Source organism: Hemibagrus wyckioides, linkage group LG24 (assembly GCF_019097595.1).
Source record: "Hemibagrus wyckioides isolate EC202008001 linkage group LG24, SWU_Hwy_1.0, whole genome shotgun sequence".
NCBI lineage: Eukaryota > Metazoa > Chordata > Actinopteri > Siluriformes > Bagridae > Hemibagrus > Hemibagrus wyckioides.
Window position 1 is genome coordinate 16,420,155 of NC_080733.1, and position 19,633 is coordinate 16,439,787.

The 19,633-nt window shown below is 38.2% G+C and overlaps 1 long non-coding RNA gene across 1 annotated transcript in view; it reads right to left on the reverse strand.

The window, feature by feature from the left end:
* Window positions 1–10,869: 10,869 nt before the first annotated feature.
* The window catches only part of LOC131344822 (uncharacterized), a 28,482-nt gene continuing 19,718 nt past the window's right edge, over window positions 10,870–19,633 (reverse strand). Inside the window, exons 3-4 of the long non-coding RNA XR_009203394.1 lie at window positions 12,757–13,006; window positions 10,870–11,870 (exon numbers count right to left, since the gene is read on the reverse strand). This is a non-coding gene — a long non-coding RNA (uncharacterized LOC131344822). The remainder of the gene's footprint in view (window positions 11,871–12,756; window positions 13,007–19,633) is intronic.

Here is a 19,633-nt window from a genome sequence, read left to right on the forward strand (position 1 = left end):
ATATGCTGCGCAGATTCTAAAATGTCCAAATGAAATATACAGTACTCTTTAAACAAATGTTCAAAGTCTATTACTTTACAGGCCTCAGCAAAAAGTCAACTGACTGCAAATGTCCTAAAAGTTCAGGATTAAAACTATTTTGCTGTAGATGGTAAGAAAACAAGGAAACATAGTTTTCGTTGAAGAAACTAAACAGAAACTTGACATTTTCCAAGATTTCTTGCTGAACAGGCTGCGGAAGGACATTTTATTTTCGATTATAATTTTTTTACCTTCTGAACATGAAATGTTACTCAGATGCTTCTGTGCCATTGTTATTGCTAGTTTCAATAGAGAATTCTTATCAATTGTTCATTCACTGTCAAACGTCTATGTAAGTACCTGTGATTGATAATCAAAACTGCCACAAGATCCCAATAGCTATAGGTCTTTAGAACGACTGGGGTTCCTGATGCTCCGACCTTCTTAGATTCCTAGGGACTTGTGCAGAGGTTTGACGAAACTCGATGTCAAAAATGATCACAATGTCTAAATAAATAATCAGCTAAATCAGCAAATAATATAAAATATTAACTTAATAACATATGATACCTTTTAACTCACAAAACAGTTCTAAAAAGGTGAAATTAACTAGAAGGCTTCACTTTGATAGTCCTAGACACTAGAATCAAATAAGCATAGTCTGCTCTTGTTCTGTAATAAAAAAGTTAAACTTTAGATATAATCCTATATCTGAATAGAAAATGACTGATTAGGTTAATGGGATATACTTTAAGGAACATCCATTCTTTGCTAAACATCCTGGTACACTATGCACTTCTATGAAGATGAATTCAAAGTGGTTAATCCACTTGGTTCTAAAAGAAACAAACAAACTCTGTGCTATCTTCTATACTGCTGGTAATGTCGATATAAAATATAGGTCTCAGCTAAAGCATATTCACCTTGCCTTACTGGTAAAGCATTCTTTGTTTAAGCAGCACATGGACGATATTCTAAAACCTTTGTTGGATGATTTAAAATTACTGTCAACTGATGGCTTTCCGCTAATGTTCAGTAATAAGATCTTAAATATGTATGCTGCTCTGGCTTCTATCTCTGGGGACAATTTGTCAACACACATGATTGGTGGATTTAGCATGTCCTTTAACTTTGGACGAATTTGTAGATACTATATGGCAATTCACTCAAATAAGAATGAGGTGGGGGTTTTTTTAGTGAAGATAAGTATATTCTCAGAATTCCTGAAGTCCTTAGTATCACTTAGATTCTATTAAGGAAAACCCTGCCAACACTGCAGTATATGGTGTTCAGAGAATCTGTCCATTTGATGAACTAAGTTACTTTGATGTGACAAAAGGACTGTCACCAGATATCATGCACAACTTATTAGAAGGCATAATACCTGTAGTAGTCAAATTAGTTTTATGTAAGGCACACAGAGAAAAGCATATGACCATAGAGGAAATTAATGCTGAATGGAGTCAGTTTGCCAAAGGTCAAAATGATAGAGCAAACAAACCATCCCAGCTGTCTGACAAAATTTAACAGAATTCAAGCATTTCAGAATCAGCCTCACAAAAATGTTGCTTATTTAGGCTTTTATCTTTTTTGATTGCACACAGCATTCCATGCAATTCCAAATACTGGAATGTTTATCTTCTGTTTTGAGAAATTGCAGATATTGTTATGGAAACAAAAGTAATAAGAAAAAAACCTTCCTATACTTAACATGAAAGTGAAGGAGTTCTTGCAAGAGAAAAAAAAAAATTGTATTTGACATTATCACACCAAAGAGCATGCAACAGACCATAAGATGTAATAAGTCTTGCATAACGAATTAGATAGTGACACTTTGGTAAATGCTAAATCCACCAATCATGTGTGCTGACAAACTGTCCCCAGAGATAGAAGCCAGAGCAGCATACATATTCAAGATCTTATTACTGAACATTAGAGGATAGGGTTAGGGGTTAGGGGTTAGGGTTAGGGGTAATAGGATAAAAACCACAATCGTCGATTTTGACGATCGTAAATTTTGGTTATAACTTCTGACAGGAAGGTCATAGAGTGATGAAATTTGGCTCAATACCCCCCCCCTTTTTTCGGGGTTCCGGATCCAATGGTGTCAATTGCATCCTGCTGGGACCTTCCGTTCCCGAGATATCAGCCCTGGAAATCTTTTTTTCTGTATTTCTGGAATGGAAGGTCATAGAGAGATGTGGCTGGTACCGTTGGAAAGCTTGACCCCAACTTATGGCAGACGTCATTTCAGCCTGACGTTTCATTTGGAAATTATAAGTGAAAGTTTGTTCCCATTGAAAATGAATGGGAGCCCAAATTGTGTCACAACCCAAATCGTTCTTGTAGAAATTGTTTAGGAGCATGTTTCAGACCATTTGGAGTATTTTGGTATATGTTCTTTGGTTATTTTATTGGTATGTTGTACTTATAGTAAAGTTTGTACAGAAGATCGTAGACACATTGAATTGTGCGTCCTGTCTGGGATAAAGGCTGTGTGGCCGTTTTATAGTGTTGTGCATGTGGGCACGACCACGTTTCCCATGATGCACCACTGTCCACTCTCCATCATCAACAAATCCCATGATGGAGTTAGGGTTAGGGCAAGGAGTCAATTAAACAGATGAGTGGCAATGGACAGTTTTTAGTGTTGTGCATATGACTTACATTTATGCATTATCTCACACAGAATTGCATCAGAAGCTAAACTCATGTAGAAGTCATGTTCCATGTATTGTAATAGCAGGGCTTAGATTAACAGGGAAAAGTTGTGTTATCATTCTGAAAGCACTGGATGTGTTGATGAAAACCTGACCGATTTCGCAATGGATTGTTGGATTAAAAATCCAATTTCTGTATGTGTCCCTTTAATTAAAAATCGCACGAATTATCTTTAGGACGCAAGTTCTTCACAGAAAGAAAAGTCTGAGGACCAGGTTTCAAAGGAAACCACTGCAGGGACCTGCTGTGAGTCAGGGGTAAGTAGTAGTGAACAGTTTTTAATATGGTGTACATCAATAACAGTCATGTATAGAACTGCACACAGTTATATAACAAAGGTGAAAACTATGCCAAAGACGTAATTCATATTTTCTGACATCAGGGCTTGGATCCGACCTTTGGAGAATTTACGGAATATGGTACATTAAGGCAAGTGGTACTGAACAGCTTATTCTGAAATCACTGGTTCTGTGGATGGTGAAAATTCGACTCACCTCGGAATGAATTGTGGGAGGAACAATCCCATTTCTGTCTGTGTTCGTTGAATTAAAAAAAAATCTTTATGATATTTATTTTATTTTTAATTTTTTCTTTCTTTCTTTGCAGAAAGAAATAAGAAGATTTTAGCCCAAAGGAACAGTGACAGATGTGAGTGGTAATGAAGTGGCTTTTAATGTTCCATACATGAATTAGAGTGAGACATAAACTCACATGATTATATCATGCAAGTTAAACTCATGCTGGAGTTGTGGTTCATGTTTTGTCCATCTGAGCATGTTTGTGTTACAAATCAGTATGGTCACCTGGTCAATATGTTTATTATTGAAATCTTTGTGTTGCAGTTTGAAGACATCTTGCATATGATGAAACACAGTTCACATTCAAGGACATCCAAGTATCACACCCTTGAGAATGAAGAATAATTTGTTTTTGAAAAATGTTGTTAATGTTCTTAAATGTTTCTGATCTTGCATTTGACATACAGTTCAAGTTAGAGGACATCAAAGTGTAAGATCTGACAGTGGTGGACGAAGTACAAAAACTAAGTACTTAAGTTAAAGTAGAGATACACTAGGTAAAATATTACTCCAGTAAAAGTAAAAGTGCATCTTTTACACTTTTACTTGAGTAAAAGTACAAAAGTATTTGCCTTCAAATGTACTTAAGTATCCAAGTATCTATGATTTATTATGGCTATAATATCCTATTATCATTTTTGTCACAAGACTCTTGCTTAATCAACAACATGTGAAAAGATTCTAATGTTGCTCTTAGCACACCAATCTATTAATTGTGCTATTAGTCAGACACTTATGTCTATTAAAATTATCATGAGCTCAAAACCTTGAAGCTAAACAATTTCCTTTAGAATCAAATGAAATAACAGGATTTCAGAGCAGGAAGTTTCAATTTAAGGTTTATTTGCAACATAGTTGCAAGTTTAAGTTTAATAAAAACTTGGATTTAAACACAGGTTCACATGAGTTTTTTTTTTACCGTATTGTATCTGAATGTCTCTATGCATAAGTATAAACCGGCCATATCAGATTTACTGTAACATGAACTAGTTTTTGTATCAGAAGAAATACACTTGCCAGTCACAGCAGTACAAAACTGAAAAAAAAATATATATATATATATATATATATATATATATATATATATATATATATATGCATGCATTTGTTTATGACTGACTGAAAGAGTTTTGTACTGCTGTGACTGGAATGTGTATGTATATATATATATATATATATATATATATATATATATATATATATATATATAAATTAAACATAGCATATAATAACATCGTGTAACATCTCAAAACAAATTACACAAACTGTACTGACATGTACTAAAATAACAAGCCTCAAATCTAAATCTAAACATTATTAATCAGTATGCCATTAATTCTGCTTCTGGTGAGTGTGCTAGTATAGAATGGCACTGATGATCTAACTAAAGTGGCAATATGTTTTATTTAGCTTGAGAAGGAGCTGATTCTCAAAATTTTTTGAGTCTATTCTTGCCCTCCTGGGACTGAAAATAAGTCCTGCTGTGCTGAAAAGACGTTCACAAGCTGCAGAAGTGGGTAAAGCAGTGTTGACCTTCAAAGACAACTTACAGACTGCCGGGAAGGACTTAAGAATTTCTTTGTCATCAGCTTTGCAGGCAAGGTAGCCATCTAACTGCTTGATACCTTCCTGACCATGAGTAGGCTTCATGCTTGCAAAGAAGTCCTCCTCCTCAGTGGCACTGGAACCATCAACTGGTGTTTCATTGGAAGTCTCTTCCTCCAGATGGTCCTTGATGTAGTCCAGGCCTGAAATGGACATTTCCACAGATGCTAAGAATCAAAACTTCACTTTAATCATACACATTTCTCCAGATTAAAATATCAAAAGACCATCATTGCCCCATGTATTTCCAAGGTGCATTTAAAACCAACCTAAACAAACTGAGAATGTCAAGATAAAATTTCAGTTGGATATCTTTAAAAATGATTTGGCTCAGTCTGTTTGAATCAAAAACAAAAACTAAAATAATCTTACCTAGTTTGACAATGTGTTCATCCGATGTCCAGGATGTTTTAAATTTCGGGACAAGGATTGCAGCTGCAATAAACTCTGGCTCTACCAACATGTTTCCAAAGCGCTGCTGCAGACCTCCTTGGATGGCATCCACCAGAGGTTTGCAGTACCTGGAGGAAATGCGAATTCGGTCCAGTTTCAAGATGAGGAGTGTCAAAGTAGGCAGAAGCCATCCCATCTGAACATCAATTTCAGCCTGAAGAATGTTGAGGGCTTTGACTAGGGGGCTCATGGTTCTGGCATACTCTTCCAGAAATGCAATTTCAACTGGACTCAACCTATCATACATTCAGACAACAACAATTAATCATTTCATGTCATTACACTTTTATGTGTGTGTGTGTGTGTGAGTGTGTGAGAGAGAGAGAGAGAGAGAGAGAGAGAGAGAGAGAGACAGGTGTCATTTTACTCTGTCTACTGTTTTACTGTTTCAGATCCTTAAGTAGTTAAGCTACTACTCAAAATAATGCGTTTTAAAAAACAATTTAACATTACATTACTGGAATATGAATTTAAAGGGATTATAAAAAAAAAAAACAGCACTTACACTGACAACTTGAGTGAAGTGCAGACAGTTCTGATAGCCCCCTCTCCCTGATCTTTAATGATTCGAAGCACTCTCTCAACGGCGAGAAATAAGGAATTCCACCTTGTTGTGTTGGGGCGAATCAGATGAATTTTGCACATATCTTCTACAATCTCTGCTGCAGCCGCAGATCTGCCACACTTATTCCATAGTGCATGGCACTTTGCAGGCTTCATTTGAACAGGCTTTGGCAGCATCCACTGTGGAAACCAAGTTTAATAAGTGGCAGGCACAACGATGATGCTTTGGAAGCTGGAATTGTAAGCCATCATCCTCATCTAAAACAGCTGTGACCTCTACAAAGTCCACGTCGACACCATCCACATCCTCTTCATCTCCATCACACATCACATCACTTATTTCATCTTCAGTCTCTTCTGAAGCAAAGTTGTTGTTCTCATCTTGCTCTCCGTATATACGAAATGCCTTTAAAAAATTTGACCCATTGTCCGTAGTAGTTCGAACAACCTTGTTCTGTATGCCAAATTCAGAATGTATGTCATTTAGAGCACAAGCCAAAACATCAAAAGTGTGTGGGCCTTTAAGCTGCCTGCATGCTAGTGCTACTGAGCACCTCTCCAGGCTGTTAGGATCAACCCAGTGGGCAGTGACACCGATGAAACTTCTTCTCCTTGAACTCCAACAATCTGTTGTTGTTGCTATGAAATCTATCTCTGACATTGCTTTTTTCATATTAGTCTTCATCTGAAGTGCTGCCTCATCCATCTTGCGTCGCAAAGTGGGCCTTGACATGAGAGAGGTGTTAGGCTGAAGATCATGCAAGAAAGCTTTAAATGATGGTTGTTCCACCAAACTAAAGGGTTGGAGACTCTGGGTAACAAAATTCAACACTGCATGATCAACATTCTTCTGTGTGACTAGCTTAGTTTCTCCCAACGTCAACTGTCTGGATGTCGAAGGAGCCTTCTCGCTCTCCATTTTTCTTTTCCTTGATGCTGTTAGGGCAGTGTATCTCTGCAAGTGGCTACCATGCTTTCTCTGCAAAAAGAAAAAATTCAAAAAATGAACTACATATCCAGAGATCAGTCTTCCTCCCTATGACAAATAAAATAAATATTTCATGTGGTTTTAGTGTGTTATAGATGTAAGCAACAGAGTACAATATTTTCAGCACAGGTATAGATCACAGTCTTAGGAAGCTGAACATTTTGAGAGGAAAAAAAAAACAGTCTCGGTTAATAAGGAGCACTCCACTCATCTGCCAAATGTTTAAGCATCATATGCTGCATGCAAAACGAGGTCAAAATAGAATTTATATTCCAACATAAAGTATTAACATCGACTGACTGTCATTTCACAATACCGGAGCACTCAGCTTCAAAAACTGCAAACTTCGGTAAAAACAATTAACTTAACATTACACAATGAAACCATTTTCTGCAAGCTACTGTTAGATTACTCAGTTAAAAATGACCACCAGAATGAAAAATGGCTTACCTCTACGTGTTTCCTTAGATTTGAAGGAGAATTCTTGTAAGAAGAAATTTTACAGGGCTGAGGCAGGCAGAGAAGGCAATTGAAAATGAAGGACTCTTTCTTCTTTTCAACGACTTCAAAAAAATCGCGCAAATAAGGCCACGGGTGTGGTGGCAATTTAGAATCAGGAGTTTCTTCCATCATTTATGAAGGCACTGGCACTCTCAAAATGTTATGCTGTTCCACTTACACTGAACTGTTTTCGCGCTGAATAGATACCACCAAGCGGCAATCAAAACAAGTTCAAAACAGAGCGTGCGCTGTACGCTGATTGGTGGCTTGCCGTATGCTGACCAATTAAGTTTTTATCCACTCAAACAAAAAAGGAACGACTGATTTCACAAAATGTAATTGAGTAAAAAGTAAGGTATTTGACTTTGAAATGTAGTGAAGTTAAAGTAAAAAGTCTCCTCAAATGGAAATACTTCAGTAAAGTACAGATACGCGAAAAAGCTACTTAAGTACAGTAATGAATTACATTTATTTCGTTACTGTCCACCACTGAGATCTGATGAAGAGTATTTTGTTTTTAAAAAATGATAATGTTCATACATAATTGTGATCTAACTTTCCCCCAAATTTCTAATAAAAGACAGTGAGACCAAAATACAAGAGTGAATGGTTAATTTTATGTAATTTTTATTTTATACATATTTAATTTCATTTTCATTTTATATAATTATATTTAATTAATTTTAAAGACATAGATTTAGACTTTAAAACCTTTAATCAACCAACATCTCAGTATAAACCCAACATGTCCGTACAATGCCCTCATACCATTTAATTAAGATGTATTACAGACATGTTGGATTTTATACTGAAATACTGGGTCACACCCAACAGCTCACCATGAAACTTGTCTGTCCATCTAACATAATTAAAAGATAGACATTCATTATACAATACTTTTCTACAACACATCAGTAATTAACAAATAAACTCAGAATTTTGTCAAAATGAACTTTTATTCAACAAAAGACCTTAGTGGGCCTCATAAAACACAACAAAATAAAATAAAACTTTTAATGCCTACCAAATGACCATTTTGTTTTTTTTCTTAAAATTTTGTTTAATAACATTTACACGCACAAACAATTTATTCTCCAGTGAGTTCTCTTTTCTTCTCTAAAGCCTCCTCCTGTATCTTCAATCCTCTTCTTTGTTCTTCTTCACTTTTACCCCAAAAAAGTTTCAAGTCTCTCATCTTCTTCTCCAAAGCCTCGGGGTTAGGGTTAGGATTAGGGTTAGATTATGAATTATATATTTTTTATTAAATCATATCCTATTGGATTTTAGGTGCACGGGCAACATCCAAGAAACGCCCTTCATTTCCATATTCATAAATCACAAAGGACTTTAATTTAGGACATAATCTAACCTTCTCTTTCTTTTCTTTTTTCTAGGACAGGTCTCCGGAATCCCCCCCTGGAAACATGGAACCAAGTTATGGACTGGAATTAAGGTAAGTATTGAAGAAAAGAATCAAACCCAGGTAAGTATAATTTTTAGGTTTTGATCCTTTTTAATGTTTCTATATCTAGAGGGAGACAGGAAGGATTGAGGGCGGGGTTAGGGTTAGGGGCGGGGTTGGGGCTAAGGTTAAGGTTAGGGTTGAGGGAAGGGTTAGGGTTAGAGGCGGGATAGGGGGCAGGGTTAAGGTTAGGATTAGGGGAGGGGTTGGGGTTAGGGTTGGGAATTAGGATTAGGGGTTACCCCAGGCCGTGGACCCAGTGAGCACTGAGTCCAACGTTAGGCACGGGCCTGCCTCATGCCCCATCGGCCATCCCGTCTCCCCGCTGAGTCACCATGTTGCCCACTGGTCTGAATTATACTACTTATGGTGGGCCCATGCCCTTTACCCATACGTGTATGGGCAATTGCCCATTTTAGTTAATTGTTTTAACTATTTATGGTGGGTGGGTTATCCATAAACCCCTTCATCCATAAAATAGTTGTTTTATGGAAGGTTCTTTGTCTCATGGTGGATGTATATCCTTTATCCACGAGACAAGGGTTCAAAAAATTATTCCATACAGGAAATTAAATTATTATTATGCACATTCTGAAGCCCACACCAGCACTGTAGACGTCTTTGAATTCTGGCACGTCAAACTGCGCAATATTTCAGCTTTCATTTAGCCTTCTTCAGGCATTGACTTGCTCCTTTTGGCACCCCCAGCCCATACTACTCTTTTTTCTGTGGCACCCCCTAGTAGTGGGCAAATCTCTCCGTAGCCTCTCTGCAAACTTACCTCAAGGCTTGTGGCTGGCTTCAGTGTTTCTCCCCTTCTTTCAGACTCTCTGCTTATATAGGGGGTAGACTCCACCCCTTCAAAATTTAATTCCCTTATTTTTTATTTTGTTTCAGCTAATTGCAGTTTCTTATTTTTTCAGGCTCAATTGCTTTTTTTCTCTTTTCCTCTTATTTTTTCAGGACAGGTAAATATTTTCCTTTTTTCCTTCCTTTTCTTTCTTACAGGGTAGGTAAGTATTATAACTTTCTTATACTTTTGTCATAATAACAATTAATCATGTTTTTTTCTTTTTCAGGCACAATGGCATTTTCCGGTCTGGTAAGTATCCTTCTTTCAAACAGGTAAGTATATCCTTTTTTAACCAGGTAAGTATTATAACTTTGTTTTTGTGTTTTTGTTTCAACTGATCATGTTTTCTCTTTCAGGCACAAGGGCTTTTTTTCATTTTTCCAGGCAGGTAAGTATCCTTCTTTCAAACAGGTAAGTATTTCACTTTTTAACTTTATCTTTTTGTCCCTGCTGTGAGATTGAATGTTCTAATCTTCTCTTCTTTTCCAGGTGCTGTTTGTTAACCCAACGGGATGACATCAGTGGACGGCCAACCTGGACATGGGAGGCACTGGCTAGATTAGGGTTGGGGTTAGGGTTAGGAATTAGGGTTAGGGTTGGGAATTAGGATTACGGGTTACCCCAGGCTGTGGACCCAGTGAGCACTGAGTCCAACGTTAGGCACGAGCCTGCCTCATGCCCCATCAGCCATCCCATCTCCCCACTAAGTCACCATGTTGCCCACTGGTCTGAATTATAGTACTTATGGTGGGCCCATGCCCTTTACCCATAAGTGTATGGGCAATTGCCCATTTTAGTTAATTGTTTTAACTATTTATGGTGGGTGTGTACCCTTTATCCATAAAATAGTTGTTTTATGGAAGGTTCTTTGTCTCATGGTGGATGTATATCCTTTATCCATGAGACAAGTGTGTGTCCTGTGTCTGAAATGAGGCCATCTTTCGAGGACATCAACCATGAGTGGTTCACTGAAAGAGTTTAGGACAAACTTCAGCTTACCATTTTACCATGGCACTAAAAAATAACTGATGTGGGAGATAATTTTGTAAATGAGGATATATGTATGAGGTGTGTGTTTGATGTAGTGTGAAATAATCGGGGGACAGCAGGAGTGAGTTCTCAGGTAGGGTTTATTTGTTAGGACGTTTGAGCTTGAGAACAATATAAGGTTTAACACGGCATGTTGGTCTGTCATGGGCCTTGCACACAGGCTGCAAGGGCTTTGGAGAACAAATCGTTGTATCAATGATGTCAGTCTGGCAGGCCTTCTCTGCGGTACCAGGCTTTCCAAACTTGGACCAATCAATGGCAGAGACGCACCCTAGATTGTTATGGTCAATCTTCGCTCCACTGGTACCTTGAGCGGCAGTGATCTCATCATGAAGTAAACGCAGTGCGTGCTGGATGGCAATGGTGGTACCAGGCGAAATATCTAGAGTACATACGTAGAAGACAGCGGATAAATCAGAAAAGCCGTGAAGTGTAGAGTGTAATAAAAGAAAAGGGTGTTGGCCCCTGAAGTACTGAGAACTTACCCATGCTGTCTCCTGAAGAAGAATGAGGTGTTGGCGAGAGTGAGGCCGAAGACAATCCCACTGGTGGGGGCGGAAACGCCCAATTTTTAATATAATGATTTAGGGAAGTTTAATTATAATGGTATTCGAAAAGTTGTAAATTCAAAGATAATGGTGTAAAAAAAGAATCTAAAAGGTCTAAAAAGAAAGATGGGTGGGATTGTCTAGGCAAAGAACCAGTGACGTGTTGCATTGGGAAGATAAGGGAAATGTATATAAAGGCTGTAGTTGGAGTTCCGCGGAGAGAGGTTGTTGGGACGCTCATGCGTGAGCATCTCAATTCTTGTATCAGCGCTGATTACAAAATAAAATCTCTTATCTGCATTCATCTAGTCTGCTTGATTGGCTTATTTAGTTTTGAGGCCTTACTAACTATAAGTCTCACTTAGACTGAGCTGTAGGGTCAGTGTGGAGCTGGAGTCAGATTTTAGTAGTGAGTACAGTAGAATTCTTATTCCATACTGACCACTGTCTTTTTTTCTTTTCATGTTGCTTCTTAGTTAGCTCTTCAGTTTTCTTTATTTTGCCAGTTTGTTTTCGTGTTTGATTTCTGGAAGCAGAAAGAAAACATTACATTAAATTAGCATGTCTCATAACATGGGGAAAAACATTTTATGTATACATCATATAGTATAGACTTGATGCTTACTCTCTGTGTGTGTGTGTGTATGTTGTGGTGAAGGGTAGAGCTTAATTTTAGTTTTTGAAATGAATTGAAAAATAAAGTAAACAAGAAAATAAAAAAATAAACAAATTACAAACTGAAGAACAAATAACTGTTTATTTATTATGTAATTAAGTTACTAAATTATAACAAAATTATTAACAATTTAAACTACTGAAGTTTGTTTTTAATTAAAATTAATGACAGAGTGCAGCAAATTCATTAGGCTGCTGTCACTTTAAGAATCACACAACCTACACGCCTTAGTGTGGTGGGAATTTCCCACAGTATGAACAGTACACTCAATCCAGCACCAAAGTCCTGTTTCAATAGTGGCTAAAGGGGTGTGTGTGTGTGTACTCTCATGTACATTTCCTAGCACTGTATGGTGTTTTTTGCTAATTACACCTGTTGTATCATCTCCAAACCTAACCTCTCTCTCTCCTTCCTTCTGGTTTCGTGAGAATCACCCATGTAATTATACTAAGAAAAGATAACTACTGTACATGATGAAAAAAGGCGTAAAATAAGAAAACACTGTTTTCCATAGCTCTGTATAAATACTCTGAATTAAAGTAGATTTTTGTAGACAGAGCTCCTTAAAGCTTTAATATAATCATCATTATGATTAATTATTAATTTTGAGCAAAAGGGGAGTTGTAAGGGGACAGGGTATGGGTATATTTCAAACTTGTTAGTACATCAACAAACTTTTGTTAAAAAATGTTATCAACTTTAACTGATTGAATTTATTGAATCATTTTTAACTCACCTGAAATAGGAACAGTGTTGCACTCAGTGGGTTGGCAGTGAAAGATGGCTGGCAGGTCAGAATTAAGTTTGGTGGTCAAACGAAAGACATCACAGAGATGGCTGTCGACAATTTTGGTTTTCAGTCTGCTTTTGTTCAGAGGTAACAGAGAAAGTGTTTGCTCACATGTGTACGTTGAGCCGACGAGACTCATCATTCTTTTTGCATGGCGTCTCATCAGAGGAATCTCATCAGAGGCCTTATCCAAGCTCTGGTAGAAGTCAGGTAGGGAGAGAAGCTGGTGTTTATTGTTCAGAGAATTATCACAATGTATTTCAATAAGTTCTAATCGCAGAAATCATTTCAGTTCAGCCACATTTTTAAATCTGTGTTAAATCTGTCTCCAGGCCACAAACATTTTTTTTTAAAATGTTAGTGACATTAAAAGTTATGGAAAATCTACAGATGCTGATATGGCAACTATATTATTAATATAAAAAAGAAAGGAACTCTAAAACAATTCAAAATGAAATGTGTTGAAAAGGAATGAGCTAATTTGCATATTAACACACACCTTATAAACAAATAAATAAACACATATTTCAAGTGCCACAGCCATGTACTTTGTTTGCTAGACCTGTATTTGTGTATTTAGTACACACATTTGTATATACCATGTAGATCTGACACAATAAATGATGTGTCCATCTTTGGGGAATAAACAGTTTCTGATTGTCATTGTCAGATTTGCAATTTATTATCAAAATATTATCTGTCCAATAAATAATAAATAATTAATAAACATTTGTAAAATAATTGCATTTATTTTTGTCTAGAACAACGGTAAACAAAGCTATTATTTCATATTATGAGAAACTCTATTTTATTCAGGTTTCTTCAGAAATATATAAAATCATATAACCTCATTTGTAATTTGATATGCAAACGATCATGATGAATCAGTCAGTATGCACGAGCATGGATCTGGATCTAATCCGACTTCACTGGTGTTAATCTCAGCACATTTCAAAAGGCGGATGCAAATAATTCTACCTTTACTGTAAATTTGGACGCAGGTTTTTTTTGTAGTAAGTAAAGAAAATGCCGAACAGAAAATGTAATGGAGTAAAAGTATAGAATTTGTTTAAAAAAAGTAGTAAAGTAAAAGTTGACAGAAATATAAAAACTCAAGTAAAGTACAAAAACTCTCAAAAAATACTGTAACGAAGTAATTTTACTTCATTACTTTACACCACTGCTTGAAGATGCAATCCCCTCTCTTAGGTTACAAGCAGGTAAAAGTGGCAAGTAGATTAGTCCTTCATTCTGTTCCATGGTGTTGGTGAGTTCATTAAACATTCATTCATTCATTGTCTATACCCGCTTATTCCTAGGATTCCTAGGGTCACGGGGGTCTGCTGGAGCCTATCCCAGCGCACATAGGGCAAAAGGCAGGGGTACACCCTGGACAGGTCGCCAGTCCATCGCAGGACAGTTTATTAAACAACTGTAAGAAAAGATTCTTATATACTATATACATATATTAAATACTGATGGGATTTTTGCAAACCTGTAGGCAGAGAAAACACATTGATGAAATACAAAATGACCATGAGAAAGTAATGAAACAAATCAAAACCAGCATTGCAAACCAAAAAAATAACCTGACAAAAAACCAAAACAATGATGGCATGAAGTCTTTTGTAATAACTGTGCATGAGGTCCCCAATTCTCTTAGGTGGTAAAGTCGCCCATTCTTCTTGGCAAAATGCCTCCAGTTCCTGTAAAATTTTTGGTTGTCTTGAACAAACTACACTTTTGAAATCTCCCAGAAGTGGCTCAATGATATTGAGGTCAGGAGACTGTGATGGCCACTCCAGAACCTTCACCTTTTTTTGCTGTAGCAGTTGGAGGGTCAACTTGTCCTTGTGCTTTGGATCGTTGTCATTTTGGAAGATCTAAAAGCGTCCATGCTGTAGAATACAAATTGTCTGCCAGTATTTTCTGATAACATACTGCATTCATCTTGCCACCAATTTTGACTAACTTCCCTGTGCCACTGGAGCTCACACAGCTTCAAAACAAGAGATCCACTATAAACAGTTATAACAGTTACAGTAAACAGTGTACAGTTATAACACTATAAATTTCAATTTTAGTCTCCTCACTCTAAATGACTGTGCTCCAGAAGCTGTGGGGCTTGTCTAGGTGATGTCTGGTGTACTGAAAGCGGGCCTTTTTGTGGCATGGGCGCAGTAACGGCTTTCTCCTGGAAACTCGGTAATGCAGGTCATTTGTGTTCAAGTACATCTACTTGTGTTTAAACCTCTGTGTGTCAACCTGTGTGTTTATAATGTGGACAAACATTCAAGGATATGTAAAGTTTTGATCAGGGTTGTTTGGGTGATTTCAGTTATCATTAGGTTTTAAAAAGGAGTCAAACAGATATGTGATAATTAATGTCTTCACGTGACTGCTATCCTTAAATAAGAAAAAAAAAATCTTTTGCATTATCAGTCATATTTTCCAAATAATTGGCAATGTTTAACAGTTTCTTTCAGAGTATACAAACTTTTGAACACAACTGTATCTAATATTGATAAGAAGAATCTTCACTTCTTTGTATGTTAATTGTCATGTAAAATAGCCATAGATGCTGGCATGGCAATAAAAGCAAATAAATAAATTTTAAAAAATTAAATTAGATATTTCTGCATAAAACATCCAGTACAAAGCAGTAAACAGTAATGATCAGGAGGCATGAGGGGGATAAAGAACTGACCAAATGAAAAGACTCCATTAGTTCTATTAATAATCTCTTTATCTAAAAGTGATCGAGGAAGTCTGATGGACTGAACCACAGTTACACTTTTCTAAATGCATCCAGAACCTTGTGATCTGAGTAACATGGGTAAGCAACATGTTTTGTGTTTGGTTTATAATCTTGTATAATAATTTAAAGTGAAAATCAGCCACTGTTACTCCGTTCTAATTGTTGTTTAATAATAGTTGCGTTCCATGCGTTTTTGTTATGCCACAGTACAGTACATCACTTGCATGTATTTCCACCTTTTAGCTTTGTGCTATGTTTACATGTCATGTCACTTTATAACCTAGCATATTTTGCACAAAAAAAGCATACAATCACTGATATTCTGATATTCTTCCCTGTGGCTACGTTTGCTTTTTGCTGCAGGTTTTTTTTTTCTTTCAGTTCCACATTTTGTCACCACGAGTAGCAGGAATAACGGTTGCTTTTGAGTCAAACTGAGAGAGAGAGAGAGAGAGAGAGAGAGAGCGAGAGAGAGAGAGAGAGCAAGGTAAGGACAGATTTTCTCTCCTGCTTGTGTGTTTACTCCTTTCATTCAGTAACTTTTGATTATTTTAGTTTTTTTTTGTTTCGACCATTTCATAATATTTATTGTGATCTATACATTTAAATCTCATCTATTAGAGCAAGATTTATTTCTGCAGACTTTATTTTATTATATTCCCATCGTTCTGTTTTAACGCCTGCATGCAGAGATGAAACCATATAATCATCACAAAGTGCTTTTTCCAAACATTATAATACACTCATATACACACTGATGAGTTACAAAATGACTATGAGGTGAGGAAGTAATGAATCAACAAGCTTAAACTAGAAGAAAACTACAAGCTTAGAACAAGCTGATGTGTGTTTCACCTGTCCAAGGCCAGCCACATGGTGTCCTGTTTATACCAAATGTAGCGAATCTAGCTCAACATTTAAATACTTAAGGTAATTATAACTGGTTATAATTAATTATAAATATTTAAATGGGGGTTTTAGAACTAATTGTCAGAGAATCAATAACACAATTATTTGATTTGTTCGTCCAGCGAACAGACGGTATAATTATGTATTAATTCCAGGGAAAGTTATCTTCCTAGCCAAGAAAGAATAACTACTTCATAAAGTACTAGCTGTAATTTAGCACATAGCAAGAGCAATGTTCAGGGACCCCGAAATTGTGAGCAAAGCACAGAGACAATCACTCATGAATAAAATGCATTTAATAAAACAAAAACACACAACACATACTAACTATGACACACATACATAAAAGACAGGATAAGGATTATAGAGAGGGGAGAAGTAGGCAAAAAGAGATTTAGATTAAGGAAGGGAATACAGAGGAAGTCAGAGTGAGAGAGAGAGAAAGAGATAAGGAAAGAGAGATCAAATATGGCAAGTTTCAGATCGAGTTTTGGTTACCACGTGTGAGAATCGTCAAGGTAATTAGGATTTGCCTTAATAAAGGGGCTTCAGCTTAAAATTGCGGATCTAAAATAATTGGTAGCTTTTACTTGCATTGGTTCGTTGACAAGTGTCCTGATGTAGTGGATCAAGGAGGTTCGGAGATTCAAAGTCCTCGGGGTAAGCAAGAGATTCTGCTGGAATGAAAAAGGTTTCGGTGGTGCAAACAAAGTTCTTCAATTGAAGCTGCCGGCAAGGTCTCAGAAGAAAGTGAAAGTCTTGTCCCGAAGAAAGATCGGAGTCGAGTCAGGCGACAATAGAAGAGGTCGTGCCGGGAAGAAAAGGCGCACGGGGGCCCCCCCGACCGCAGAGCGGAGAGAGCTGCCGAGCTGAGCAGAGCAAAAAGCTGCGCAAAAAGCCAAAAAGCTAAAAAAGCCAAAAAAGCCAAAAAGCTAAAAAGCCTCGATAGATGGGTGCTTAGGGTTTTTATTGATCCCTTGGTCGCACCCAGTTTTTCAGAGTGACCAATCCAACACCTGAACTTTTGGAGGGAAAAAGTTTCTTTGTCTCCGCTCGGGCACTCATTTGCATACTTTATGGTGAAGTCAGGAATGGATAAAGTTTCAATTAAAGTATCGTAGGCTCATATTATGTACTTGAATGACCACATGGCCTAAACTATTGCTTATAAAAGTAAAAGCGGATCATTTTGATAGTAGACATGAAAGAGACAGTATGAGAGGAAAGGAAACTAGGTATAGGCAATTAAAACTTACATTCTTATCTTATAAAACATGTTCTATTTCATGAAAACACAGAACAACAGGTCATGAGTGGTACTACAACCATAGAAATATAAAAGCCAAAGGGGAATACATATACAGGTGTGTTAGGCATGGGTCAGATAGGGTTTTACTATTGTTTTATTGAAACTTGAATCAAGGAACTCTCCTTATGTGTGTGCGTGTAGGGGTCAGGATGAGCATTTCCAGACGCTTTGGGTGTGTGTGTGTGTGTGGTTTTGTGTGTGTGTGTGTGTGTGTGTGTCTTCAGTCAGAACTTTGGTCATCCCCCGGTCAAGGCATTGATTTGATTTAGATAAGGGAATTCTTGTTGACTCTTAACAGCAGTAAAACTGCTAGGTGCAGGGTGATTTGCATGGTAAGGTCACAAGTTGATGGTGAGTCCCAGGTGTGAGGCTGGGCTATCAGTACTGATGGTCTGCAGAACTCCAACATTCATGGAGGCAGGATTCCTCCTTTGTCTCCAGTCTTGTTGGGGGGGTCATTGGTTATCCAGAGCCATCAGAAATCCCGGAGCCTGGCTTCCATGAGTTACAGCATGTCGGTTGAGGTTTAATGAAACGATTATAAGTAGTGATAGCTCAGTTGTGAGTAGTGTAATAGTTAATTGAGTTTTTGGGAAGGATGCGGCTGACTCCATGAGCACGTGATCCGGCCTGGAGACGCTACAGTCCCCCCTTTTGGACGAGGAGTGACCTGTAGGGGACATCTTCGGCCAATAGTTGTCGGAAAGGTCGGCTAGCAGGTGGCTCATGAGGGTTAGAGGGCAGGTGGATCAGGATGGTTGGACAGCAGGTAAGATCTCGGTGAGGCTCAGCATTGTCTCCGACGGTGTCTCGTTTTTCGGCTGGTTCCGCCTAAAAGTCCGAGGAAGGGCAGCTGTGCACTTGTCCATGGACACTTGAACACCATTGACACTCTCGAGTAAAATCAGAGTAAGACCCAGGGTCAGTGCGTATCCCATGGCAGTGGCGAGGCACAGTGCCGCGTTGGCAGCGGTCCAGGATCGGACAACAGGGAAACTGGTTGGGGTCGGCAGTCGGGACAATGCTTGGAGGTCCGCATCTACTGGGGTAATGTCGATCAGCTGAGACCCCCCTTCCTTGATCCTCAGTTCTAATTCAGGATCCAGGGTGAGATTGCGGTCTTTGAGGAAGGCAAGGATCTCTATCTCAGACTCGTATTCCTCACTGGGGAGATGGAATAGAGCAAGGTCCCCGAGGTGGAAGATGGCGCCCTTGGGCACCTGGATCCACATGTTCTGGTCGGGCAAGTTGAACAACACTTTCTGGGTGTGAGTCCTGCAGCTGGTGATCAGAAGTCCAGGTTGGTCCCTTAGTACAATGCCTGATGCCAGACCAGGTGAGGTGATATCTGGTTTTGTCTGTCCTCGGGTTGATTGGAGGCACAGCAGGGACATCCACAGCAGCATCTTGAGGACGGGTTCTTTATTTCCCCGGCTCAGCTTGATTTGGTAGGCAACTGGGGAAAGTTTGTTCACAATTTCATGTGGCCCGGTCCAACATGGCATGAATTTCTTTGAAATCCGCTGAGAGGTTGTCTGAGGTGGCTGTGTGAAACTGTAGTACCAGACCTTGTCACCCACGTTCAGCTCATTATGTGATGCTTTCCTGTCGTAATATGCTTTCTGGCCTTGCGCACTCTTTTGGAGGTGTTGTTGGGCAAACGCAAATGTGGATCTCAGATGCAGGTGCAGGTTGTCGAGGTACTGATGGGTGGTGTAGGCTGTTACCAGGTTAGAGTCCCCTGGCTGGTATAGCAGGTGCAGTGGCAGGGTCATTTGCCGTCCAGTCATTAGTTCAAACGGGGACACCTTGGTGGACTCGTTGGGCGTGGCTCTGATGGCCATGAG